Here is a 9,699-nt window from a genome sequence, read left to right as displayed (position 1 = left end):
CTATTCACATTGCCCCCCCCCCACCCCCCCCCCCCCCCTCTCCACACCACTACCGCTACCCGGTGTCATCTATGCATAGTCACTTTAATTAACTCTACCTACATGTACATACTACCTCAACTAACCGGTGCCCCCGCACATTGACTCTGTATCGGCACCCCCCTGTATATATTTTTTTTTACTGCTCCTCTTTAATTACTTGTTACTTTTATCTCTTATTCTTATCCGTATTTTTTGAAACTGCACTGTCGGTTAGCGGCTCGTAAGTAATCATTTCACTGTAAGGTTTACACCTGTTGTATTCAGCGCATGTGACTAATAAAATTTGATTTGTTGTGGTGGAAGTTGTCAAACCAGATCAGAACTCCTTCGAGGACCACCTTCAGGCATGGGCTGAGAAGGATGTGGAAGTTTTTGACCAGGTAAAATTTTTTGTCCGCTGTTAATTTATTTTCTGAACCTCCAAGAGACATGTAAGAGATGCATTTGTAATAATATAAAATATAATTGCATTTATTTCTATTATCAATCAAGGTGAGACTGAATTTGGACAAGGCACAGGAAGAACAGAAGGAGAGCCACCGGAGGAGAATCAACGGGATCAATTGATTTGACATCCGGGCAGATGACTTGGCTTGGAAGAAGGACGAAAGGAAGGCGAGACCTGGGAAACGCATACTGCTCTTTCGCTCCTAGCTGGCGTCACCATCTGTTAACGTGAATATAAAAATCTCAGATGATAACTACAGGTGAAGTCGGAAGTTTACATACACCTTAGGCAAATACATTTAACTCCGTGTTTCACAATTCCTGACATTTAATCCTATAAAAATGTCCCTGTCATAGGCAGGTTAGGATCACCACTTCATTTTAAGAATTTGAAATGTCAGAATAATAGTAGAGAGAATGATTTATTTCAGCTTTTATTTCTTTCATCACATTCACAGTGGGTCAGAAGTTTACATACACTCAATTAGTATTTGGTAGCATTGCCTTTAAATTGTTTAACTTGGGTCAAACATTTCGGGTAGCCTTCCATGAGCTTCCCACAATAAGTTGGTTGAATTTTGGCCCATTCCTCCTGACAGAGCTGGTGTAACTGAGTCAGGTTTGTAGGCCTCCTAGATCGCACACGCTTTTTTAGTTCTGCCCACAAATGTTCTATAGCATTGAGGTCAGGGCTTTGTGATGGCCACTCCAATACCTTGACTTTGTTGTCCTTAAGCCATTTTGACAGAACTTTGGAAGTATGCTTGGGATCATTGTTCATTTGGAAGACCCATTTGCAATCAAGCTTTAACTTCCTAACTGATGTCTTGAAATGTTGCTTCAATATATCCACATAATTTTCCTCTTCATGATGCCATCTATTTTGTGAAGTGCACCAGTCCCTCCTGCAGCAAAGCACCCCCACAACATGATGCTGCCACCTCGTGCTTCACGGTTGGTATGGTGTTCTTCGGCTTGCAAGCATCCCCCTTTTTCCTCCAAACATGACGGTGGTCATTATGGCCAAGCAGTTCTATTTTTGTTTCATCAGACCAGAGGACATTTCTCCAAAAAGTACAATCTTTGTCCCCATGTGCAGTTGCAAACCGTAGTCTGGCTTTTTTATGGCAGTTTTGGAGCAGTGGCTTCTTCCTTGCTGAGCGGCCTTTCAGGTTATTTCAATATAGGACTTGTTTTACTGTGGATATAGATACCTTGTACCTGTTTCCTCCAGCATCTTCACAAGGTCCTTTGCTGTTGTTCTGGGATTGATTTGCACTTTTCACACCAAAGTATGTTCACCTTTAGGAGACAGAACGCGTCACCTTCCTGAGCGGTATGACAGCTGCGTGGTCCCATGGTGTTTATACTTGCACACTATTGTTTGTACAGATGAACGTGGTACCATCAGGCATTTGGAAATTGCTCCCAAGGATGAACCAGACTTGTGGAGGTCAACAATTTTTTTCTGAGGTCTTGGCAGATTTCTTTTGATTTTCCCATGATGTCAAGCAAAGAGGCACTGAGTTTGAAGGTAGGCCTTGAAATACATCTACAGGTACACCTCCAATTGACTCAAATTATGTCAATTAGCTTATCAGAAGCTTCTAAAGCCATGACATCATTTTCTGGGATTTTCCAAGCTGTTTAAAGGCACAGTCAATTTAGTGTATGTAAACTTCTGACCCACTGGAATTGTGATACAGTGAAATAATCTGTCTGTAAACAATTGTTGGAAAAATTACTTGTGTCATGCACAAAGTAGATATCCTAACCAACTTGCCAAAACTATAGTTTGTTAACAAGAAATTTGTGGAGTGGTTGAAAAACTAGTTTTAATGACTCCAACCTAAGTGTATGTAAACTTCCGACTTCAACTGTACTGTAGCTACATGTAGTTGTTACCAAGCATGAGTTCCCCACATTGTAGCCTATACATGGAATATATTCACTGATCATGTAGTCTATTCTCTGTGTTACATGCCATTAATGAGTTTCAGATATCACCTTGCATTTACATGTCATTCTTCGGTGAGAACATATGCTCAACCTATTACCATAATAAGAATCATTTAGATCATATAATACATCTGGTAAAATATTCAGTGCATTACATTTGATAATGTTATACTTTCATTTAATTACATTTTTCACCTGTTTTCGTTAGAGGAACTTTGCAGGAGCGAGTGGAAGAACCTCAGGGACACTTTCGTCAAGGAAAGAAACAAGGAGGAGTTGAGGATGAGTGGGGCAGGGGCAGTGCAACACCAGTCATGGCGCTTCATGGCTGTCATGAGTTTCCTCAACCCCTTCCTTGAGTCCCGCCAAACCACTTCCAACATGGCTGAAGGGGGTAGGGGAGCAACGGACAGCCATGGAGCGTCAGGAGGAGGACAAGTAAGAGCAGCAGTAGCAGTGGCAGGGAGAGGAGGAGGAGGAGAAGTAGGAGCAGCAGTAGCAGGGAGAGGAGGAGGAGGAGAAGTAGGAGCAGCAGTAGCATGGGCAGGAGGAGGAGGAGGAGAAGCGGCAAGGCAAAGAGAAAAAGAGGGAGAGACGGTAGAGAAGCCGCAGCATCAGAGAGTGAGGATAGTGATGATGAGGGATGTGGTCAACCACAAGCAACTCAGTGCTCCCTCCCAGTTCTGAGCCACAAGCCTCTGTCAAGAGACGAGTCCCACCCCAGAAACCAATGACTCTTTTTCATGGTTTCACGAGAAATGGGGTCCTTGTTGTAGCAAGGAAGGCATCGGAGGGTCCACTATCAACACCACCCACCCAGGACCCTATCCAGGCCCCTCTGGATGAGGACAAGCTTTTTTTTCTTTTTAAAGCTTACTCCCATCCATGAAAAGGCTGACCATTGTCAAAAAAGCAGCCATCAGGTTCCACATCCATAGGATCATTTATTAAGCAGAGGCCAAGTAGGACTAGGTGTGCGTGTGTGTGTGTGCGCGCGTGCGCGTGTGTGACCCCCGACTATGGCCCCCGACTATATAAACTTCCGAAATAAAAACTTAAGAATCAATGATTTGAATGTTTACAGAAGGGAATGGTTACAGAAGCAATGTTAGTTTAATGTAACGCTTGGCTACCTCGTGGTGATCACTCACTGTCTGAAATGTTCATTAAGGATAAAAGGATACAATTATTGCACTGTAATACACTATGACCTGTTACAAGTTATTCTGCCTTTTTTTGCAGTCTTCAATGCACATCTGGTGTGCATTATAAAAACAGATGGGGAACTGATGGAGGATACAGACATCTATGTTGACACAATAATCGAGAACTTACCTGCGAGTGGTCACTATCTGAGGGAGCTCAGGGAGCAGCACATAGCCAACAGTGTCTGCTCAGAAGTGATGAAACACTGCATAGAGGCATGGCAGCAGACTGGACAGGCCACTAAAGCACTACTGGAGTGAGGGAGCTCTGTTGGCTGAGCATGAAGCTCTTCTGTTACAGGGCACTAGGTTAGTGAGCTTTGAGCATGTGACGAGCAGCCCTCGGTTTCCCCAGAGCAACGGGGAGGCTGAACGAGCCTTTCAGACGGTCAAAAACCTGCTGAAGTGTCACGTTCCTGACCTGTTTTCCTTTGTCTTGTATTTATTTAGTTGGTCAGGGCGTGAGTTGGGTGGGTTTGTCTATGTGTGATTTTCTATGTTGGGATTTTGTGTTCGGCCTGGTATGATTCTCAATCAGAGGCAGCTGTCAATCGTTGTCCCTGATTGAGAATCATACTTAGGCAGCCTGGGTTTCACGTGTGTTTTTGTGGGTGTTTGTTTCCGTGTTAGTGTTTTCACCACACGGTACTGTATAGGTTTCTGCACTTCGTTTATTTGTTTTGTATTTCAGTGTTCAGTTTTCGTTATAATATATCATTATGAACACTAACCACTCTGCGTATTGGTCCGATCCGTCTCGCCTCTCCTCGTCCGAGGAGGAGGAAGAATATGACAGCCGTTACATGAAGAAGGCTGCTGATCCATATCTGGCATTGCTCGCCTACAGGCCCACACCTCTGAGCAACGGATACAGTTCAGCAGAACTTCTTATGGGGCATCGCCTACGCGCACTACCTTACCTACTGATGGATTCTGGGTTCTGACTCCTAAAACTTGGAATAGTGTTAATTATCAGGTATCCTATTGAAACATTGAGTGCTATGGTCTAGAGGGTTTACATCAGAAGTGAATGGTTATCTGTAGGAGGAAGGTAAATGGTGTGTGCAATTAAGCTTGGAATGTACTGAGTGTAGGAAAAATGATCACATGTGGCAGGCACTGATAAGGGGAGAAAGCCATGGATTAGTGATGGATGGGGTCAGGTCACATTAAGGGAGAAGGAACAGTTTATTGCCCGTATCACTTAATTTCCTGCCTAGCAATAAAGATGCAATGTTTAGCGAGAAGAAGAAGACTCCACCCCAAATTGGGGTATATATACCACCACTGGTAGAACCATGTCTTTGTCTGTTCAGCTGTTCGATCCTTTGGGATGAATTAACTTGGTTTAAGCTTTCATAGTGTCCATCGAGTTCTTACTCTGATATTCAGAACCTAACACTACCTTTCCAGCTACATTGGAACCAGTACTTCCAGACCTCAGGAAAGTTAAACTCAAGGAAAGAGAGAAGAAGTGGATGGATGCAAAATGCTATGACAAGAGACATCGGGTGAGAGACCTTTCCAGACTGTCACCAGGAGACAATGTATGGATCATTGAAGCAAAAGCACAGGGCTCAGTGACATTTGCACATCGCAATCCCCGCTATTACCTTATCAGCGAGCCACAAGGCACCCTCAGGAGAAACTGCCATCATTTGGTGCCTATGCCTGCTTCAAAGACCAACTGTGAAAACAGCCAACAGTTGCAACTACCTTAGGAGGACATGCCTACCCTTCCCAGGCAGACTCAGGTGTCTACCTCTATGTACTGTCAGGTCACACCTGCCTCTGTGAGAACGAGATCAGGCAGAGAAGTGATAAAACCAGAGGCTTGATTTTTGAGTGACTGAAAGTAACTTGTATAAAAGTTTGTAGTGCTGGGGACAGTTCAAGAGAAATAGTTTGCTTTAAATGTTCACCTGATACTGAGTTTTAGTTAAAAAGCCAGACTAGGAACAGGCCTGTTTTACATGGGCAGAATAACCCCTTATGACCTGCTGAGACAAAGCTAGACTACCCTTTGTTGTCCAGAAAGGGAGATGTGGTGTAATGTTAATGTTGAGCAGTAACATAGGGGGCAAGGAGGTCACGGGGAGAAGGCGGATAAGAATAAGGATGTTTTAGCCAGCAAGTGTGTTCAATAAAAGCCTTTTATTACTTTATATTAAACAGTATAAACGTACAGAAGTAGTCCGTGTCTTCATAAAGTAACCTACACGATAGGCCTAATGTTCAGTGATTTACTGATGCTGTTTAACAAAAAATTGTCATGTGATTTCATGCCCTAATAAATGTTAGTTAGAATGGCATTTTTCCATTCAGACTATAGACCTATTTGCCTAACCTACAAATTGCATGGAATGTTGATGTCTGAAACGAGGGAAAGCGTTTGAAAAAGAAGAAGCTAGACTGTGTGAACTTTAATTCTCGTTCCCCAGTTGAAAACGTTTTCTTCCGTTTGGTGTCCACAGAAGACCGCCTACATGATGACGTCAGAACAAGGACCCAACCAGGAGGGTCGTCACAGTTAACACAGCCACAAAGTCATAATTATGTCTAAACCCCTCCTGTTTCTACAGTTTATCTTCTTAAAATCTGATTTGAAACCTAACCTTAACCCTGACCTTAACAACACTTCCAACATTGTGCCTAACCTTACATTAAGACAAAACATACATTTTTATTTTCATAAATGTTTACGATATAGCCCATTTTAAATTTGTGGCTGTGGTAACTAGTGTCAACCAAGCAGGAGCGCTTGGTACAAATGGCGAGCGCCATGGAAACAGTGTTAAATGACGGGGCACTTGATAAAAGTGCTATTTGTATTCGTTTTAATTCACTTTACACGCCCTTTACATGCAGTCAGAGCCGGGAAAATGGATCTTAAACGTCAACAGTGTAAATAGTATTGTCTTGTGCGTATCATCATGTCCTACCAAAACATATTCGGCATATATTTAGAGCTTGTTTAGAACATTCTCTACTTAGCCAGATTAATCTATTTCAATAGTTGATATGCTGTCGCAATCTACAGAAGGAGGCATTGAGACAACACTTGCCTTTCTTTAGTTTTACGCCCTATGCACCATTCTGGAAAGGTCTGTAACAACAACATTGTAACATTGTAACAGCTTCCACTATATTATAAACAATGTAACACTATCGTTCTGTCTTGATTAGGCCTGCCAAAGTATCCTTATTCTTGTACCATATCGGGGTTTTACAATGGGGTTTTGTTTCACGACTAAACAATACAAGTAATCTAATCCAATCACTCATAGACTACCTGCCCTCATGTCTAGCTAAATTCCTTATTAGTAATTCAGCTATTTTGTTCAGATCATTTGAAACCCAACAGTTCTTTTTACCAGAATATTGACTATCAATCACAGCCGGATTTAGCCTGGATTCAAACCAGGGACTGTAGTGTCACGTCTTGCACTGAGATGCAGTGCCTTAGACCACTGTGCCACTTGGGAGCCCCAAGTACAAATACATTTTGCCACAGCTTGTGTAAAGAGGAAACTTAGAATAAGCTGTTTTTTTTCTCTTCATCAAGACAATGTTAACAATACTGTCATTCAGTTGAAATGTAAGTAGGCCTCTCTTATGTTCTACAAGTTAGGATAAAACTCAGTTATTTACTGAACCTTATAGAATATCATATAGTAAGACAATGATTACCCTTCCTCTGACGAGAATTGTAGGATGGTATACTGTCAGTGCAGGATATTTGTATGATAGCATTACTGTATACAAGATGATACTTTATTGAGTATACAGTAAGAGCATGGGAAAACCTGTTGGGGGAGGAAGTAGTAGGGGGAGGAAGTAGTAGCCTCTGGCCCTGACTCTGGCCCTCAGTCAGGAACAGATCTGGTGAGAGCTCTGTGACTAAGTTGTTTTCATAAGATGTGTCTACTGTTTCAGGGTTGACGGAACACTGTGAACCTCCGGTTAAACTCAACATCTCCTGGTACCTAAGGAGCTCCCGCTGCTTCGACGAGGTGTTCGGTCTCGACGTGAGTTCCTCTCTCTCGTTTAAAACTAACTGCACTCTGAATGGGCTCATTCATGCTGGACATTCACACTGTACCTGTTGTATTCCATAAACTCCAACATTTCCCTTTTTCAGCTAGTTCCTTGTTGTCAATTTAACAACAGGCAATGAAAGATTTTGGGTCTCGATAGGGAGCGCAGTGTCATTCATGTTTTATGACTGTTTGTGAAATACTTATTAAGTTTATCATACCTGTTTGATTTGCAGCCTCTGAAGGCAGGGAGCTACTTCAGGATGACAGCTGTGAAACATGAAGGAGGAAGTGGGTTCTATGTGTTCCACAAGTACCCTGCCATTGAGTGCAAATAGACCATGACCCTCAGCGAGGTACAGTATGTGGCAATGGAGGGTCTCATAAGAAAGCATGGTGGCACTTTATTTTACAGTACCTTACAGAAATATCCCGGCATTTACATGGTAACATTTTATTTACACAGTAAAGCCAGACTCTACAGCAATGCCACATAATGCAATATTCAAAGCTGCACGTCTGGTTTTGTGAGACTGGTTTTGTGAGATTAATAACACATTCATGACCTATGCATTACTTCTTTGTTTCTAAATAAAAGCACTTCTCTAGTAGCTAACTTCCTATTAAATGGCAGGTAGAACCAGTGGAATCAGTACAATTAAATAAAGTGCGGGAAAAAGCATACCGCAAATACCACAACCTCATTATATGTTCCACCTCACTCTTTCATGTTGTCTTCCTGAGTTTGTTTGTTCACTAAAGTGTGACCTGAATATAGCAGCTTGTAACTGATCATTAGGAAGTGTTTGTAATTCTGAGTAAGTATTTTCGTATACAATGCAGCTCATGGCGAGGCTATATTATCAAATCAATAAAAAAAATGATGGAGGTGTTCATGGCGTATCATTGTCTAATGGTTGCTACTCTGCTTTGTTTTCTGTAACAGTTCTTCCTCAACAAATTTGAGGAGCCGACTAGGCTTACTGAGCCAGTTCATGAACAGGTGAGCGGCTAAAACAGACAGGGTTTGCATACAAATCCTTCTATATACATAAATCTTAAAAAAAATAAATAGATACAGATGATCTGTTTTGTTAGAGAAGTTGACAATAGAGCATGCGTGTGCGTATAGTAACACAGTAATTCACCAAGGTGTCATTTGAATGACTGTCTCTGGGATGAGGAAAGAAGCACCGGGGAGGTAAATCAACAAATCAAACACCCTCTGATATCATAATCAAATATACTGAGCAAAAATATAAATGCAACATGAAGGGTGTTGGTCCCACGTTTCATGAGCTGAAATAAAAGATCTCAGAAATGTTCCATACACACAAAAAGCTTATTTCTCTGAAATTGTGTGCACAAATTTGTTCACATCCCTGTAAGTGAGCATTTCCCCTTTGCCAAGATAATCCATCCACCTGACAGGTGTGGCATATCAAGAAGCTGATTAAACAGCATGATCATTACACTTGTGTACCTTGTGCTGGGGACAATAAAAAAGGCCACTTTAAAATGTGCCTTTTGTCACACAACAAAATGCCATAGATATCTCAAGTTAAGGGAGCGTGCAATTGGAATGCTGACTGCAGGAATGTCCACCAGAGCTGTTGCCAGAGAATGAAATGTTAATTTCTCTACCATAAGCCGTCTCCAACGTCATTTTAGAGAATTTGGCAGTACGTCCATCCGGTGGGTGGGCCTATGCCCTCCCAGTCCCATCCATGGCTGTGCCCCTGCCCAGTCATGTGAAATACATAGATTAGGGCCTAATGATTTTATTTCAATTGACCGATTTCCTTATATGAACTGTAACTCAGTACAATCGTTGAAAGTGTCGCATGTTGCATTTATATTTTTGTTCACTATAAATAGATTAACAGTGTTGATGCGATGGGTCAAGCTTAGAATTAGCACTCAAAACTTAAGCCTACATCTATAAAGTGATAAACCCAGTTAAATTCCCCTCTAAACTTACCTTTAACTTATGAGTGGTCGGGGTTGCC

The sequence above is a fragment of the Salvelinus namaycush genome, chromosome 34 (assembly GCF_016432855.1).
Source record: "Salvelinus namaycush isolate Seneca chromosome 34, SaNama_1.0, whole genome shotgun sequence".
In the NCBI taxonomy this organism is placed as follows: Eukaryota; Metazoa; Chordata; class Actinopteri; order Salmoniformes; family Salmonidae; genus Salvelinus; species Salvelinus namaycush.
Note: the sequence above shows the minus strand (reverse complement) of the source record.